General features: G+C 28.2%; 1 protein-coding gene across 4 annotated transcripts in view; it reads right to left on the bottom strand.

Moving 5' to 3' along the window:
- LOC132929817 (potassium voltage-gated channel protein Shaw-like) overlaps window positions 1-20,596 on the bottom strand; it is a 188,092-nt gene that overhangs the window by 87,934 nt on the left and 79,562 nt on the right. Inside the window, exon 1 of one of the 4 annotated variants that reach the window (XM_060995401.1) lies at window positions 12,781-12,799. The exons of 2 other annotated variants lie outside the window; for them this stretch is intronic. The gene's annotated coding sequence lies outside the window, so the exon portion shown is untranslated. Of the gene's footprint in view, window positions 1-6,384; window positions 6,404-12,780; window positions 12,800-20,596 lie in introns of those variants that run through there. One more of the 4 variants, XM_060995402.1, reaches the window with a different exon arrangement.

The raw sequence follows: 20,596 nt of genomic DNA, 5'->3' as shown, positions 1-20,596 counted from the left end.
TCACTTTTCTCAACCTCCCCAGCGCATGATAATTGATTTTAGTTGTAACGGAATCAAAGCAATTTATTATTATCTTATTGACTGACGGTCTATATTATTGCTTTATCAAAAAATAAAAATAAAAAAACAACAAATTTTTGTATTAAAAAAATATTTAGATTGTTCGTGGATGGTACACTTGTGTACAATTTGCATAATATATAATTAATATTTGCATATTCTATATGTAGACTGTACACTATACGCGTAGACTACTTTCATGCAATCCAAATTTTATGCTAATTCAATCGTATGTGTGAATGTACGAATATGTATGTGTTAGTAGCAATACAAATAATTTACGTATATTATTAAATTACATTATTATTATAACATAGTGATATGTGTATTTGTTCGTTATAATAAATTACGTGTTTAATGGTTAAAAAAATAATTTTTAGAATTCTGTTAACAGAGCTAAATTTAAATAAGTAAAATAATATGATTAAAAATAAAACTTTATCATATTGAAATTTAAGAAGATGTTATTAAACCAGCGTAGAAATATAAAACTGAATTAAGTTATTGTAAAAGAATTAATAATTTTTAGAAAATGGAGCATTATTTTATTATATTGATACTGGAAGATTGTAATTATGTAATATAATATTATAGTATATACGTTGTTTTGGAAAAATTTCGATTTATCAGAGACTTCTAAATATAAGATGAATTTATTTTTTCAGTTACATTCAAACTTCTATCAGGATGTATGCAGAATTGCTTCCCAAACCACTGAAACCCCTCTCCATTAAAAAAAGAAAATAATAAATAGTAACCTGGATGGTTTCGCCTGGTTAATAATAATGTTTAATAAATAATAATTTAGTTTTATCATCTATTTATTATTCAATTTAAATAAATATAATCACAAAAGTCTTAACATTATTAATTTTTAGAACCACATGCTATTGTCTATATAAACTTATTAATGGGAATATAATATATTGCCTACTCTATTAAACCAAAATGTGAAAATAGATAGTTTGCAGGTAAGTTTCTACAGTTATTCATTTTTGAATTATGATAAAAAACAAAATCGAATTCAATTGGTTTTGCATAGAAATTCCAGTTTTTCCTTAATTGTGTTATTGGGTTTTGACGGATATTTTTAAAATGATTGTGAATATTTTACTTTCGACCATCCAAAGTACGGACTACATCAAATTTGCCACCACAAACCACATTCGTCATTTTAAAACAAAGCATTTTTACTGCATCAAAGAGCGCTGACGGATAGAAAGCAAAAGAAATAAACGCACATTATTTTAAAATCGATACATTTATCGCTCCACTCAAAATCTGACATGTATGCTATTTAAAAAAAAAATCATACGTATAAGTATAACTCAAGCTTTATAGTGGTATAAGTATGCTTTTAAAATATACCTATATAGGGTAGGTATATATATATATGTACATCGTACTACGTACTAATGTACTCTCTCTCAAAAAAAAAGACGGCCAATGTGGTGAAATCGACCGATGGCGAATCGTACTATTTAGGCCGTTTTCCATTAACGGACGCTCACAAGGTAGGTAGCGGGGAACGTGGCGGCACGTCGATACATCATTTGAACGGGCTCGGGGCGGCGGCGGGCGAACGGGTGTGCGCGGGTGTACGTGAGGGGGGCTGTTTGGGATGAGCTTTGTCAGGCCGGAAGAAGACATGGCGTAGCGGTGGCGATGGTGTTATCAATCACTGGACGACAAGGGAGATCGGATGAGATTTTCGGAGGAAAAAAATAGTTTGGCAAGTGAGACGATAACCCATGGTGTATATATACGTTACGTGTATGTCCGACGCTCAAAATCTTCTATTCGAAATATGTATGAAGTCCATATTATATAATATATGAAATATATGTATAGTATATATAAAAGTGTATTGTGTATGCATGTGATCCGAAACGGTATAATAATATATAAACAGCCGAGTATTGCTGTAGTACATTTCATATTATTATTTTAAATTATAGCCGACGAAGTCGTGTTCGGTAACGAGAAACGAGAGTATATTATAGTGGATGCTTTGTAATATGTACAGCAGTTATAAATTGTACGGAATGCGCCTACGTAAGCCCGCCGACGCCTCCTTAATAATTTATTACGTTCCAATATAGTATTGTCATCGACGCATAAAAATTTGGATTTATATCGTCCGTGAACACGACTATACATATACTAACGTTATTTCGAAAAAATATTGGCTTTTTTATGGACATTTTAATGTTAGGAAATGTATATCACTCGTTTTGTTCTTTTCCAAGTTTTAAGACTGTTAAAGCAGTTTACAATATTACGTCGATAATATATTATTTGACTGATAGTTTTGTTTTATTTATTTATTTTTTTTTAACATGACATAGACAATTTTTTATTTAGCAATCTGCTATTACGATTTGAACAATAAGCTTAATTGATACAATAATAAATAGCACAGGAATAACGGATTGAAGATACCCCATATATTGGAGATACTTCGTCGGGATAGTAGTTAACGCAAAGTTTTATGTTTAAACTTTAAATTCGCGGTATTCAAGTGGCATTATATCGTATTGAGTATAATTCAATAGATATAATATTATAGTTGAACGTTTCACGTTTCATCATTTTCTTCACATTATTTTTATTAAATATAATGTTACATACACAAAATTATGGTTGATATCGGCGTTGTTATTAGTGTCCATTAATTATGTATGTCAAATTAGACAGCGTTATAATATACTAATTCTGATTATTTTTTAATAAATAATATTAATAAGCGCAATACGCAGTACCAACACAATTATTTATAAATGCAATCATTTTACACACTATAGGTAATAGAATTCACGAAAAGAGTTACATTATCTAACTGTTAAACACAATGTTAGTGTAGTTATTTTAATTCTCAGTATTTTTGAGAATGTTTTAATTTTAAACATTTTTATTTTAGCGCATAGATACAATATGTCAAACGCAGAGACATCGGATGCTCAGGAAAGTCATAAAAAAGAGTCTACAATTTTTATTTTTAATAGATGTATAAATGTAATCTTTATATATTGCCATTAGGTACAATTAATCTTTTTAATAGTGTACCTATTTAAAACACTATTTTTTAGTAAATATACTAATAATGAATATTGATAAGTGATGTATAAAATAACCATCTGTTAAATGAAATCTTAGTTCAAGTCATAAATCTAGTATTTTTTTTATAATAATTTATTTTAGGTTTTTTTAGCAGTGTATAATAATGACTATGAATTACTTTACCGTGTTTATTCCTATTCCAAGAGCGGGTAACGATACAGATTTTTGTATTTCCGGTGTATACAAACCTTTCGACATTATTATGTTAAAATATGGATACGAATTCCGAATGCACATAAACGACAACGACCTCGGAGCACTGACTGATATTTTAGTGGGTAGACACTTTCGTGTCTGTATAATGAATTGGTGGATGTCTGATTTATTTTTGTACATATTCGTTCACGGTCCGTGGCGATCAAGAGGGTCTTATTCTGGCCTCTTTCTCGCAATAATAATAAAACATATATTACTATTTTTTTCCGCAAAATTCAGAAATAGATCTAGAGCAATAAACGGCACAGTTCTAATTGCCTGTAAAACGATTTGTTAACATTTGAATCGGATCCAATTAAACAATATTTTAATATTTTAGTGTAAAATTATATTTATGATTTGGTGCGATTAATTTAAACCGTTTTTAAACGATATCAACGATTGATTATGTCGGATATAGTAAAAATAACATTGTACGCGTTTCGGTCTTCACAGTTTAACCTGTATACTTACACACGACTCATATTCATATACCTAAAACAACGATTCCTATAGATGGTGGCGTTGATAGTTTGACACGGAGTCGACACGTGGTACGAACTCGGAATAGATACACATTAAACACACATTTAACATTTATGTAAAAACTATATATGCAAAATATATTATGTACTTTTAGAAAATTCTGAAGAACTAAAATAGATAGTCCAATTATTAGATTATAATTAAAATCATTACACACGATATTATAGTCAATAAGTGCACACGGGAAGACTTAAACACGTGCCTACAAATAAATGTGTGTGATATAATAATAAACACGTAATATTTTACAATTACACGTCTTGGTGGCCTAATGAGCTTTACCACATATTATTAGGTCTGAGCCGGGCGCACGCACCTGCAAGCCGCAGTAATAGTATACGCAGTGGCGGTGACGCAGAATTGGCACGGCCAATGACACATTTGACGGTTTTATTACGCATGTTTCGTTTAGGTAACGTCTTACTGTAAAAAAAAGTATTACGGGAATTTATTACTGATCCTGTTTTACTGATAACTGACAAGTTTCATTTATCTTTCGACGAGACGGAATTATTATTATATTTTATAATATATTTATATTATATGACGTATTATATATTCATATTGATTATAAATATCACGATTAGCTCTTATGCGCAGAAAACTTCACAATATTATGTTTTTATAGTTTATAAAAAGCGAAGATAAATTATACAGAAACAAAATAGTAAATAAAAACCCCAATGTTAATTATGAGATTTAATCGACCCAAATATCTTATAGGCAATACACCGTTCGTCTTCTATTTTCGACAGATTATCATTTTCGAGGTGCTAGTTCGGTATCAATGAATTAAATACCGAGTTAAGAGTTCGTATACGTTAACGGATATAAAACTATAATCACCAGTGCACTTCGACTATGGTGATATAGCCAAACCAAAAACAGTAGGTATAGATAAGACAAATCTATATGGATTTTTTTAATATAGTTTGTCTGAGATGTTCGTTTGGATTCATAATAATAATAATAATCAAGCGGACCATTGTTAACACAAAATAACTAAGGGTACCATTGCATAACCAGAAACTGTGAACATAAAACTGTACAACACAAATCGTTTTAATTAAATAAACACGGAGATCATCACATAATTTAATTAGCTCGAATGAAATTATAACTGCTATCCCATTTCGAGTTATTGCACAATATTTAACCCTATACATATACTATTGTATGGAACGGCTTCTGTAATAGACGTTTAAAGTTAATAACAACTGCAGTCGGTATGGGACGGAATTAAAAACACTCTCGGCAAATAGAATTTCAACTTCTCTCGTTATCCGCAAAACGAAAACTCTATCGTATGTAAAGTCGTAGAACGGCGGTATTGCTTTAAAGTTCAAAGTGATAAATTAATTATAATATTTCATAAGCCGTATACGTTGTGTGTGACGCGTTATAGTATAGTATTATAATTATAATACTCTGCAGTTATTCTATCACTTCCTATGCGCGAAACCATTTACGAACCGGATTTTCCACTGCCCAATGACGACGCTTATATTGTATGATGCCCACCAATACGTATGTCAAAAGTACTTAAGTGCTTATCATGTTTAATCGATGATGTAAATTATTTTTTTGAGTACAATATCCGTTCTATGAAAATTACAAATATATTTGACTTTACATATGAATTTACCAAGTCAATAATGTCATTTTTTATTTGTTCACTTATATTATAAACCGTACATCGCAATCAAAAAAAATGTGACAAAATAGATTTGCAAATCTTTCCATGGAAATCAAAAATGGTTAGACGACGAAAAAAAACCGAATATTCATATTCAATCTTTTTGTTGCCATCCAACAGTAGGGCACTTGCCACTTGATATACTTACACAGATTATTTCACCTCCTTCTCTTCTTCAACAATGTTGCATTTATCCAAAATACATAATATGCTAATAAAATATTCAACTAAAAATCTTACTATTAAATCTACCAAATATACTTAAAAACCGTATTTTAATATTATTAACATTTAACGTACTATACTAATCATAAACGATTGATGATTGAGCAATCAAGTTTTAATTAAGTTGATTTTAGTTTATTATACGTATTATTTATATAAAAGAGCAGGTAAAAGCGTTACACCTAATATAACGTAATATATAATTTGATTGAGTATCAGCGATTGAAATTCAAGACACGTACATGGATTTCTTTTAACTTAATGAAATTATAAGAATACAATTCAGCATTTGTGTCTTATTGTACATGGGTTATAAGCACTGCATAGCAATAATATTTTTAGCAAAAAAATTAACTAAAAAATAAAAAAATGTACTCTATAGTTAGCTATTAAAAATGATGTACCTAATAACTCTGTAAGTAACTACGTATTTACACTCTGTAATGATAATTATTCGCCCATACTAACTGACTTATTTCCACTGAATCTTTCTCCAAACCAGCAACACTCAAATACATACAACGTCGACATATTATACATACGTGCGCGGTAGTCTCTGGCTTTTCATCCCGATCCGTGATTTGACTCGCCAAATGACGAAATTTCTGATCGGTGTTTATAATATATTAGTATAAATTTTTTTTTTATATAAAAGTACGAAATGTATCGCAAGTGCCTATATGGTTCTATACGGCAAAAATCACACGTGTGCAATTTTGTCGATACCATGAACGACGACGCATATTAATAATGATGACTTTATTATAACGTCATAATATCTTGTGCATATCATCGTATGTACGTCCACAGTGTTCGCACTACTGTGTCACGTACAAAACTGAAGCGATCACTCTATCCACGTAATATATTTGCGTGCATAATATATATATATATATACATATATACATCGTATTAAGCATTAGCTACCGTGCGCAGTATGCCGCGGTGGCGATTAGATCGATGAATATTTTTAGATGATATACAGCCGTTTGGAACGGCAAAAAATAAACGGCAAATAGCACATATGTATTATTATTATTATTATTATCAGTGGTCATATTATGATGTGTGCGCGCCGCTCGCGATACACAAACTAGAACACTGCAGATACACGCGCCGCATATAATAATATATCATACTGTATAGCTTTTTTCGCGGCGTTCGACCGCAGCAGCTGTACGTCAGATTCAGTCAATATTTTCTCGCGTAGGCGTTTAAAATGTAATATTATCATTACAAAAGGGTACACACACGCGGACCGCTCGAGTACCGCACACGCACGTGTCGATGACAGGAGTCATAAGGCGAGAAGGATTGCGGCGGGGTCGTATGATATATACATATTATGACGCGTCTACGTTTTAATACTCATAATATCCAGTTATTAATAGCACGTGGTTTTAACATTTTTTTCTGAGTGCTCTGAAACATTGCTTTTCAAACACGAAATTCGTTTACTACACAAACAGATAAATTGAACAATTTATTGTATAGATTATGCATTTAATAGCAACGAATTTCAAATGGTTTTGCTTTTAAAGCGATTTTTAATACGATATTTAACACATCCCGCAGATCACGAAATATAAGACCATATTATAATATTTTGTATCGTACAGAAACGAATACCTATAAACAATTATAATAATTACTTAGTCTTGTGCCTTTTTATTAAGAACCAGAAAATACAAAATTTGAAATTGCTTTTAAAAATATTACTTATAAAATTATACAAAAAAATAAATCTTTATTATAAATTACATTTTTAGAGATTTTTTTTTAAGTGTTTGTAACGTAATACTTAGTGCGTTGTATACTATTGAATGGTACTCATCTTAAAGGAATCTTATGTAACGTTTAGATCATTTAATAAATATCTTAATTATTAATACACCAAGCTAAGTGTTTCCAGATATTAACAGCGATGCAAGCAAGTCTCATATATTTTCGTTTTTAATATTCGACAACTGATGTGTGCAATTGATTTAAATTTTCTCTTTTCTTTTTTATTCATTTTATTTTTCCGCAAACGAATATGGTGTGCTATATAGTAGATGGTCATTTTAAAGGGTCTACTGAATATTACCCGTATATGCGTATAACTAAGGAGTTTATAACCGGACGATGATGTTCGCGTGGGTGTAAAGGTGTACCTATATATAGAGCTATACCCGACACCTGCAGTGGCAGACGTACATCGACTTTACGAGGCCAATTGCAGGCGGTTTTTCATTCTGACCGTCTCTCAATAAGCCCGTCCGCTATACTCATATATCATTCCTTTATGTCCTATGTTAACAACGAAAAAAAAAAAAAAAACAATAAAATATAAACAGACTTTTGCGTGTACCGTAATGACCCGTAGGTGATGAGTTTTCATCGTGACTATCGGGTTTTGATGTCGTGAAAAGATTAAAAAATCAGTATAAAACTGACATGGTAAAAAAAAAATATACATTCACAAAAAGGTATTAATGTAATAAACGTTTTTGACATAATTAAAAAAAAAAAACTTTTTTCAGATGTCACTGTCAGTAAAAAAAATTAAATAAATTATACGACATGCATAAATGTATTAAATAACACAGAAAGAAAAAAACCAAGGCGAAATTAACAGAAAACTTTTGTTAAATTTCATCAAAAATAAATCGGTCGAGTTAATCATGAATGCGTTGTTGAAACAAAAAAAAAATATTTTATTATTCTAAACGTATAATAAAACAAATTTGTCATTTTAACAACAATATAATATTACATTTAATATTTTGTTTTTTTAAACCAGAGAAGTGAATATTTTATTAAATAATAAATTAAAAGTGACTGTTAAGTTATCAATATTTCAGTTGATATCTACTCTAAATATATAATTATATAAATCCGATTTTCTTCCCATCTGAAGAGCAATTTTATTAATTCAACAATGATGGCTTTATTAATTTAACAATATTTTTGTTCCGAGCGCCTGAAAGCCTCGCTAACCATAAGTTTCTAACGTGGTTTTCACTTATTTACTGACCTTTTCGTATCGCGTGTTTTCACAGTGCTCGTGTTTTATATTTTACAAAGATTTACATATTTAACAGTAGAAAAATCTAATTGTAAGTATTTGTATTTAATTGTATTACATAGTACACACTATATATTAATAATATTATTATATTATATTAAGTGCTTCATTTGTGTGTTAAAGGTACTCTATCATTGCCATCTCTTGTTTACCATTATAAAAATATAAGATTATACATTTTGTAGGGCTGTTTAATTCATACAGTTGCTTTAACAGACGATTGTTCAAAATGTTTTCAAAGTCTGAGTAATTTGGGAAACACATCCTTCACAAGCATGCGGAATCTTATGATAGTTACAGTAGTAATAATTTTGGTAATGATGAAGCTAACAATATTTTATTCCATAATATTTAGATCAACACGAACAAACCAAACCAATCGAGAATATATTTTGTCACAGACAATTGTATTGAAGAACTACATATTTTGAGGACAGTAAAATGTTGTTTAGTATTGCATAACAAATACATTTTGTAAAAGTAATGTTCATAATATTAAAAATAAAATAAAAAAAAACCATTACTCCTATCTAAATTTAAGTTATATTAAGTATATCAGATCTTTTTATAAGCTTTGTAAAATTGAATATTTGATAATAACTGGCTTTAAAACAATGAAATTATAAATGATAAAAAGCAGTTCACTATTAACAATGACGTAAACTCAATTTTTAACAACGAACAAACAGCATACAATGAATTATACTTACTTAGGGAGTTGTAATGCATTTTAAATTTTAAATAAAAACATATCTTGAACAAAATACTAACTTAAATATATCAATAATTAATAACTACAACAAACTTATACATTTTATTTTACTATTTCAGGTAGACTTTGATTTTAAATATCGTCACGAGGAAGCTTCAAATATGTTGAGCATGTTTTATAACACTACAACAAAACTAATAATTTATGTAATTTATCAAAGGTTATACTCAACCAATAAAAAGTATTTTACAATTATTATTATTATTATATGATAGAAAATAGTCAACTAACTGAAAGTAAGTTCAATATATTTTAAAATTATGATCCATTTTGTTTTATATCATTTTCAAATATTTGATGAAACTTATTCATACCTTCTTTCTTTTAAAGAATTAATTTTCATAAGTTTTCTACTTTTCGAGTTCTAAAAGTTGCATGATTGTGTAATTTTAATACCAACAACAAAAAGTCGTACATCAACTAGTAAGAAATAAAAACCATCTTAAAATACTCAATCAGAACTCTCAGAATAGTATTATTAAAGTAGCACAAACTGCAATAGAAATCTAAGAAATGTTGCGATGAAAAAACGTTGTATCAACAAATGTTGATGATACAAACAAAATTTGTCTTTTAATTGTTGGGACAGTTGAGAGCCTCGTGAAATATAAGTTTTTTTTTTTGATGTCATAAAGTATAAAGTTGTCTCTCCTATAAGAGCATTTCTACATTTGTATTAAGGTTTTTCATGTGCTTAACATCAAATTTCTAATTCAGTCACTAAAACTCTAGCTATTTGTTCAAACATTTCACTATAATATTGTAAATAACATGATAATCTTTGTCTATTGATCAATCAAATAATTAATGAAAATATCAATCAAACAAGTTTAAATATCAATATGAAATAAAATTGTAAAATCTGTTAAATAAATTTAATTTTACTCTACTCTTAAAAAATATTTTTTTAATAACTATATTACATATATTTTTTTTTTTTAATCTCTGTTAAATAGTAGGTTTAATTTTAAATATTAGCATAACATAATAACGAGTAACGACATTAAATAAATTTGTAAATTATGATTAAAAAAATTATAAATATTAAACAGAGGACTTTTGCCATATTAAATTATGCATGGAACACAAACAAACGTAATAACCGCTTATATTTCGTTTAGTGTTAGGATAATATTAAATGCATTAATTGCAATAAACTCAATATTCATAGACGATTATCCGAAAATAATACCTTCTTAATGACCTATATAAAATACAACTGTAGATAATATTGATAAAGTATTAGCAAGCGTTGTCGTAGCGAAGCTTTATAGCCTATATATACGGCTCAAAGTCGAACTTTGAATGCAATTTATTAAACGTTGATTTCGAAATATAACAATGCACTACTAATACTTCCGCCGGATTTAGCAAAAGAGATGAGTGTTCAGTACTCCCATACCCTGTTGTATAAAATCACCTTAGCCTGTATAAGCAATAATAATCTTTAGAGTTACGGGCGTTACGGTTTGTTCTATACAAAATAAATGTGCCTTAAAACACAATAGTAAGAATATATGAGGTCATCATAATAAATATTACTTATGTATTTTCACGTCATATTTTATACAAAAAAAAAAAAATTCAGAGTGTCAGACTCATTTTTCAATTTTATAGGTTGGAAGACAGTCAAATTGTACAATTCATTATTTTGAGTACAAATAATTTATCCAAAGACCTTTTTGTGGACTAAAAGGTCTAAAATGTTTCGATTCTAGAAAGAATTCAATTTATCTGCACTTACAAGTTACCATTAAACCTGATATAATGACTAAAATACTTTTTCTACTGACAAAATCTTAATGATGATGTCATATTCGAATTAAAATAATATATTAGGATCATATTTTTGAATTGAAATAATATTTTACTATTATTTATCTTTGCAGTGATATCAAAAAAATACGGAAATAAGTACTAAATAATATTTGCACGAAATAGTTAAAACTGAGTCATACTAAAATGTCGTTGTTATCAATAATTGTAGTCACGCGTGTTTACGAAAAAAAAATTTATATTTATAAGATTCAGTTTGGCGTTGACCCACGTGCTTCACGGGCCACATGCATAATATTTGATATATTCATTATAATATCACCACACCACTGTTATTTATATAATTTGTTTTATGAATTCATCGAGTGTGGTCTTTATTTACAACATGGGTATTATGTCCCCATTAAATCACCAATTAATCATAACGTACTCTAAATACTCTACTAAATTACTAATTTACTAATGGGGAATGTTTCCGCTCTCCCAACAGATAAATTCACTACGTTGAAACCCGACGAAGACAGTGTGATTAAATTTGATAATTCGTGTATTCTATCCAACGATCTTACTCAAGTTATAAACAAATTTCCAATTACCTATTTAGTATTCAAAATAAAACATTATTAAAATAATTTTTGATTATCCTTCCTCGTGAGTCATGGACACCTAAATTGTAATTTTATTTTTGATAACTAAACTTGATCTCTGAAAATTTATCTCCAGTTATCACCTAACTAGTCAAATCTCGAATAAAATATCGACAGCGTCCTTTTCTAGACATTTTATCATCCAAAGCAAATTTGAAATTATCTTATATTTCAGTTTGCTCTGACTATAATATTATCATATCATATAAATGTATTTCTATGTGAATTTTTTCAAATCTTACAGCGTTAATCGATTCTTTCCTTTCCCTTCTTACTTAATTATATAAACAATAAATTATACATAATTTATTTGTATTTTTATCTGTATACTTTAAATTGGTCTTGGATTTTATATTTCTATTACAATTTTACATTTTTATTAACTCATTTACTTAGTTACAAAACTTATAATTTATAAATATAATACGTATGTATTTATCTCAGATCTAAATTATGTTAAGATAATATTGAATAATTTTTGATACTAATTGTTTTCACACTCGTATTCTAAAATACTTCAAATAGTCTAAAAATAATAATAATAATAATAAAAGTACTATAATGATATGTTTGCGGATAAATAACTTTATGATAGGTATTATTTATATTTCTATGAAACTACCGAAAAACTTTGTAAGCACTCGACTAAGTATTGCTTTAAATAAAAAATGCAAACCACGCGAAATCCACTTCTCTCGTATGGGATTGTCACTCGGAGAATCTGTGAAATGCATATGTTATTCTAAACGATGTGCCAGCTAAATCACGCGGAAACCAAAGTTAGACGATGTTTTCCACTTTTCCATTCGAACGGCGCAAAAGCACTGAATAATTTAATTACTTCATTCTTGAATTCAAAACAACGCGTGACTTACGCGATAGTACTATTTCGTTTGAAACGTGACCCGTAAGTCGTTTCTTGTTCTATTCGCATTCCCTAGGTGGCGCGAACACGCACACAAAAAATCTTTTTCGTTGTGGTTACCACGTTTTATAGTTTTGTAAAGTGAACTTTTACCTTTTGCGATTTCTCTGTTTACGAGTCATCAAGTGAGCGAGCGCGACCTGAACTTACGCGAGTAACACGATTAAGTTGTAATAACACATAAAAATATGATAAAAAGAATTCGGTAGTGCCAAAAACTTCGTTTCGAGAATTGAAGGGAACGCGGCCTGTCTAAACTTTTATTTGTGGCGTACACGGCGTCGGAAATCTGTTTTATGTGATATTATGTTGTTACATTTACTCGTTAAATTTATTAATAACGATTAACGGATATTGTTGTTATTATAATAACTCATAGTACCCAAATTATAGTGGAAATTAAAAACTGTAACGATCCCGTGAAAACCTATTGGTTGATTCGGTATAGCCATTGTTGGTCTAGTCTTAACACAAACATGGTTTTTGGTCGGGTATATACCTTATATATTTGTATTTTTTTTTTTTTTACCAAGGTAATTTTTCTTGACATAATTTAGGTTGCCCCTAGTAACCTATTTGTTCTAGTGTTTAGAACAAATAAACTACTATATAGAAATCTCTAAAACAAACGATTTCACGGAAAAATTTTCACTTAAATATAATATCTATAATTAATTGTTTTTTGGTGCAGCTGAGAAACTTTATATACATTATTTTTCATTAACAGTAATAATTACATATTATACGGGTTAAATGATAAAAAAATAACTAAATTAAATCATACCTATTACTATTATATAATATTATACTATAGTAGTATTTACTCAATTCTGTATCATACGTTGGAAATACATTATAGATACCTATACAAACGAAATAATAGTACACGCGTATAGTTACAATAATAATACTCGTACGTATATAATATTAATATGGAAAAACATTCAATGTTTTTTCTATGTGATATCACAATGATAGTATACATAAATATTTTTATTTTAAACGTGTACGAAAGACTTTAGTAATAAATAGGTATGTTTATAAATGTTTACTGCTACAGTATGTATTATATTATGTACAACTTTAAAATATTATCAATGTAAGAGGTAAGGTATGCGTATTATATTAGTAGATGTGTATTACACTAATGCTATTATTTCATTGTGCTCTGCAGTTAGTAACTATTCAAACTCGTTCATATATTTGCTATTTTTTGTTTTTGTATTTTAGATTTAGAGCAAATAGGTTTTATCGGTGTATACGAATGCGACTCACATTATGATGTCATATAAATAATTAATAATATTTTGATTATTTTATCATAGTATTCTATTATCGAATATTAATTATCAATCCAAAATAAGTATGTGAAAGCTTAGAAAAACTGGAATAATATACATTTTTTATTAAATTATTCTAATTAATTAATAAGTATTTTAGTAATAAGAAATTGTCGATGTTTTTATAATCTTTAATTGAATCGATGATTGCAAAAACGACACGAGTAACATTTTTTGTGAAATTTAGATATTAGCAAAAACACATGCTAGTCATCTGTTTTTATGTGTTGAGTGGAAAAACGGCTTCAGTCATAACGTTTTTATTATATATTTCTACAAGTATTCATTTTTAAATAAGAATTTTTTTCAGAATTATTTAAATTATACAATTTTATCAATTATCCAAAAGTTTTAAAAAATTGACTCATGTCGTTTCTGCAATCATTGATTCAATTATTATTTGTAATAATAATACTTCGCATAACTATTTTGTATTGAAACAATTTTGGCTATGAATTGTAAATCATAATATTAGTCTTGTACTTAAAATCTCAACGCATTTTTTATTCCGTCTGATTACTACTAGACGTATCCAAAAAGTAAGATTTCGTATGTAAGGGAAAATAAATAAAATGCATGGAATTTGAAGAAAAAAATTATATTAACATAATATATTAGGAGGATGTTATCTATTTTTCTAAATGACAGCTGTTTATTTTCCATACATTTTTAGTAACATGGCCCAAATGTGTTCAAACCAATACCAATTGATATAATGGTGTATAATTTTATCAGAGCTAGTTGAAAATATAGATGGTAACCTCAGTGTCACTTTTGAATGATTTAAGAAAATAAAAGTTTTTTCTTTATTACCTGCATTACAAACTTTTTTCAAAAAATTATTCAAATATAAAAATATAGTAATCATTGAAGTTACTGAATTGGTTCTAAAATAATCACACGTCTTTTTACAAAAATAATTTGAAGAAATTCGTACCACTGCACGTTATACCAAAAAATATTATTAAAAAATCGGTAATTATTTCGAAAATTGTTTACAACTTATTGTAAAGTAAATACATTTTATTTTTCAATTTTGAAGAATTCTTATGGCATACAAGTAATTTTTTTTTTTTGGATATATCTTGTATAAAAAAAAGTTCTAATGAAATATTAATAATATTTACAATCGATTATCACGCAATAAGCATTTTTTGACACTTTTGATAGTCGACTAACTTTATATAATATCTATTTCTGCGGAAAACTCGAAATTTAAAAAATAATAATACGTGTTTCCCCTAAAAACAAAGCCGTTAATATTATCATTCGCATGTAGGTAAACCAGAATTTGCTTGGAATATTTTTATTTTTTTCGAATGCGATGTTGTATGACGTATTGTCTATATTAATTCACTCAAATAATAATAACAGAATATTATAATATGCACCGCTCGGTCCAACGAAGTCGGCGGTCTCGTATGTCCGCATTTCGTGTTTTTCGTGGAAATATAATATACCTACGGACAACCGTGGACGACCGTCGGAGTTTTCAAATGATATTATGCAATAATGTATACGACCGTTTGGACTACTACAACTACGACGTTAATATCGTGGTACACGGCGTAAGGTGAGAAAATCCTAGTTTTCCGTCGGGTTTTGAATACGTAATACGGCAGTCGCATTTATGTGGCTACCGGATTTATATGTATAATGCCCGAGCGTACGCGCGCGCATGTGTGTGTGTGTGTGTTACAGAAGTCGGTACGTGTCTCCGGTGTGTGACTTATGCGGATGCACGCAAATCCCGAATATATTGAAACTCGCAAACGGGAGACTTATTGGGTCGCGTTCGACGGGTGCGGTACCTACGGTTTCGCGTATGCGTAAATCGCCATCGGGTTTCACATCACACTAATATAATAATAATAATATCATCGCATTTACCGATGAGTCTCTATGACCGATACCGCAATTTCAAAAATAGTTTTTATATAATATATTATACGTAGCGTATCCAGTAATCACGGTCGCGGCGGCGTATGCGATTATAATAATATCATCATTGTTGTCGTGGTGTTTTTTCGTGTCTATATATAATTTGGTTTGTGTTGGCTTCACGTTTTCGATATGAAGTCGATCCGAAATCGAAAAGTCCGTGCCCCGATGATTGATATACTGTAATTGAATATCTATGACTTGTAGTGCGTTGTATTTATTACAGTAGAACGCGTCGTGACGAGAGACTGAAAACAAAAGTATTAACGATCGGGAGATCCGCACTCGCGTCCGTGGTCTGAAATTGACTTCCATTTGCGATATTAAATTTTTGACTCTCTGGCAAAAATAAAATACAATCAATCGACGGGCCACCGCGCACGAAACAACACATAAATCATCGTATTTAATAATTAATAAAATATAACGCGCGCTGTCGTTTGTCTTATAATATAAAGTATACTATAAAACGGTTTTCCATATTTTAACGATTTTAATTATCATCTATGCTGTTGCGTTTATTGTACATATAGTATATGTATTGCACTTTCCAATTATTATAATATTAGTATGTTTTATGAAAACATTTTGATTGGCTGACGTTATTTTGTCAGTATTTTTGATACTTTTGTGTGATACATATTATTTTATTATACATTTTCCATACTTTCGAACTCAGAGGTACAGATATACCAATAATATAGTAAATATATACTGCACATAAAATTGTATACACATAATAACGATTAACATGGACTTTAAAGTAAATAACATTTTTATCTGAATGTTTTAATAATATTGTTTACCTAACTTAAAATTAATTTTATATAGGTACGCATTATGTATAAAGAGTTAAGCAATTAGACTTTTGCATTTTCATAATTTTGTTTATGTATTTTTCATACATTTCATAAATAATAAAACGGATCCCTTTGATCGGTCACTCACAGTACTTGCACACCGTATAATGTATAAATTGTATCATGTTTAAAAATTTATTTTACTAACTTTCGCTACATTAAACTAGAAAAAGGGTACTTATTATATCATCACGCAATCTTATACGTACCTTGTTTTTAGCTTGTGCCATTTTAAAATAATTAATGCATTTTTTTAACGTAGTAATATGTAGATATTTTTTAAATCATTCATTAAGCTATAGTTCATTTTGATAGTTACGTTTCGAAAAAATTTGTAACTGTAGGGCGTAGGTATAATATGAGTAGTACATAATTTGTATAATTTGTATAAATGAGTAATATTTTAATTCATTATTCAATCGTATATCATATTTATTCTCGATGTATGTAGGTACCATAATTTATGTGAGCTCGTTAAATTGATCAGGTAAATTCCAAATTGAAAAAGTGGCGTATATTATTACAAGCACTAAAATTGTCAAAAAATATGTATTATTTATCTTTAAACCTTGTTGGTACGCCATATAAAAATAAAAGTAAACAATTTCGATACGTGTTTTAATAATAATTATAATAATAATAATAATAATATTTATTATCCTACATATATATTCAGTATAACATAAAAAATATAATTTATAAATGGCGCTGTACGCTCAGTATTCCCTTTTAGTTTTGTTAATATTTTCGTGATTGTTAGTCGAATACAAGATTTTAATGGACGACGTAGAGGCATATATAGATATTAAATATTATTAGACATTACACTACGGGACCCATATTTTCTTGAAGAATAAATTAAAATTAAAATTAAAAAAATATGATCGCAAACCGTTTTACAAATCCGTTCATATCTAAAACTAATAAAATAAGGCTGACATTTTAGAAGACTATTATTCTGTGAATAGGAATTTTGCAACGTGCTTGCCTCAAACATCAATTTTAAGTTTAACGAAAATGAAAAATAAATATTGTTTACGAATAATTAATTTTTTTTACGCGGGCGAGAGATATTTTGAAACGAACAAAATCAATCAACTACACTAAACCATAGTTCATTAATTACCCTTATATACACTAAAATCATTTCGAGAAAAATATCCTTTAGAAGTTTTTAAACTAAAAGATGAACTTCTCAAAATTAAATAACATCGACTTTTTGATCTACACCGACGTTTTTACCATTTTAGAACTCAAGAAAACATTAGTTTAAAAGTTTTGGGTACGTAAGTCTTTTGGAATGTTTAATAAATAAAATAATATATACGATGTCTAGAAATACCGGACACATTTTTTAAAATGCTTTATCGACAGAAAGCACTTGGCTATACTCATATGCTATTTTTATTTTTATGTATACTATATATATATATATATATATATATATATTATATTATATATCTATGTATTAAAACTGTGCAATGATTGCTCAATAATTTCGTAAATCAATTTTTATTCCACAAAATAATTATTATGATTGAAAATTATGTTTGCTCGATTAGGTACGATTAATTTGACTTACTAAACTATTTTAATGGTATAGTTTAAAGCTTGATTTATTGTTTGTATTAAAATCATTAACAATAGATTTAATCGATAGCTGAATAATAACTTGTAGGAAAGTTATATTTTTGGACTTATAATGGTCATCAAACTATGTAAAATATTGGTTTAATTTATCTTCGTGTTATAAAAATTACTTTGATAATCATTTATGATTTATCACGCTATAAGTATATCCAACTTTTTAAACTCGCGGGTGAAGGTACACATTATCTAAATATTGATTATTTCATTCTTTAAATGTAAAATGTTCATTTGCATTTGAATAATATCAACAGTATCTACAAATAGTTTTATAATTTAAAAATATTTAATTATTAAAAATTATTTGATAAACAATTTCTATTTCATTTGGTAATAATCTTATAAGGAAAAACACTTAATGACGACCAATCAAGAATTTTAAAATTTATAAAATATGTATTTAAAATTATATAATGTTTGTAAAATATAATTTATAGTTAATATTTTGCTTAATTCTATGAATTTAAATGTTGTGCTTACTTCCTATAATTCTCAACTTAGTGATAATCTTAGATTATTTAATGTATCATTTATTTGTATATTTCATTGTAAATGATGTTCTACCAATGTTAAATATGTAAAAATGGCGTATTTTAGCATAAATAAACAAATAATAATAATTTTAAATATTCAATTTAATTCATCGTTATAATTGATAATTATAAAATATTGCAGAATTCAATAAATAAATAATAAATACGTTTTGGCTGAGATTGTATTTTTGATTAGCTACCAACTAAATATTTTGTCACATGTCAGATGATCATTTAATATGAGCTGAAAATTAATTAAAACAGTATATTAAAATTATTCAAAGACGGGAAGCTTTTCATAAATATTTAAAAAAAATGTTTTCGTCCATCGAAATATCCGACCCGTGTCTTATATATTTTTCTATTAACAAAACATAAATCTATATTAATTTTTTATTCATGTGTACCATGGTTTGTTTCCGTTTGACGTTTATTATATTATGACCTTCCTGATTAAATTTTTAAATTATATATTTACTTACGAATCACAAAAAAAAAATACAAAATATTCATAATCAGAAAAATTCTGATTTAGACTGTTAGAAAGAAAACTATAAAGAAAATTTATCTAAAATAACTTAAAAACTTTACCATCAATAATGCACGTGTAAAACGTATAAATGGCCCAAAAGGGATATAATTTAAATATATTGAATATACTGTTATCGTATAACGGATATGCACATATACATAGGTATACGATAATATATATATACATTTTTCTTATTTAGAACTTACTTACAATTGCAATTTTCAGAAATAAATGTATTGATTATTAAATTAGCTATAACCTAATTTTTTTTTACTTCGTACGAATAACTTAAAATAACGATTTACCTCAATACGTTAATTTTAGGAGTATATAAAAATGCAAGTATAGCAGACGAACCAAGCACACTTGAAAACCCTTCGTTGCTCTGAGAAGTATTATTATAACTAGTATAGGAGCATGGTTATTATGTATGGCATCACTGTCGTTTTAGAAAAATTGGCTATGCATTCAAGATTACAGCAGTACTTTGCCGATCTATAATTCCTTCTTTTTTTTTTTTAATTTCATCAGTTGTATTACGATTTACGACATTTAGTATTGTTTCCCCCATCCCTACAACCACGTCCGAATACCATTAATCTTACCTATTAAAATAACGTGATTACGTTCATTATCATTAAACGGAAAAATATAATAGAAGTATAATAATATATAGATATATAAATGACAAGCAGCACCCCGTGGTTCTCTTGA

The sequence above is a fragment of the Rhopalosiphum padi genome, chromosome 4 (genome assembly GCF_020882245.1).
Source record: "Rhopalosiphum padi isolate XX-2018 chromosome 4, ASM2088224v1, whole genome shotgun sequence".
NCBI lineage: Eukaryota > Metazoa > Arthropoda > Insecta > Hemiptera > Aphididae > Rhopalosiphum > Rhopalosiphum padi.
Note: the sequence above shows the minus strand (reverse complement) of the source record. Positions and strands in the feature narration are given on the sequence as shown.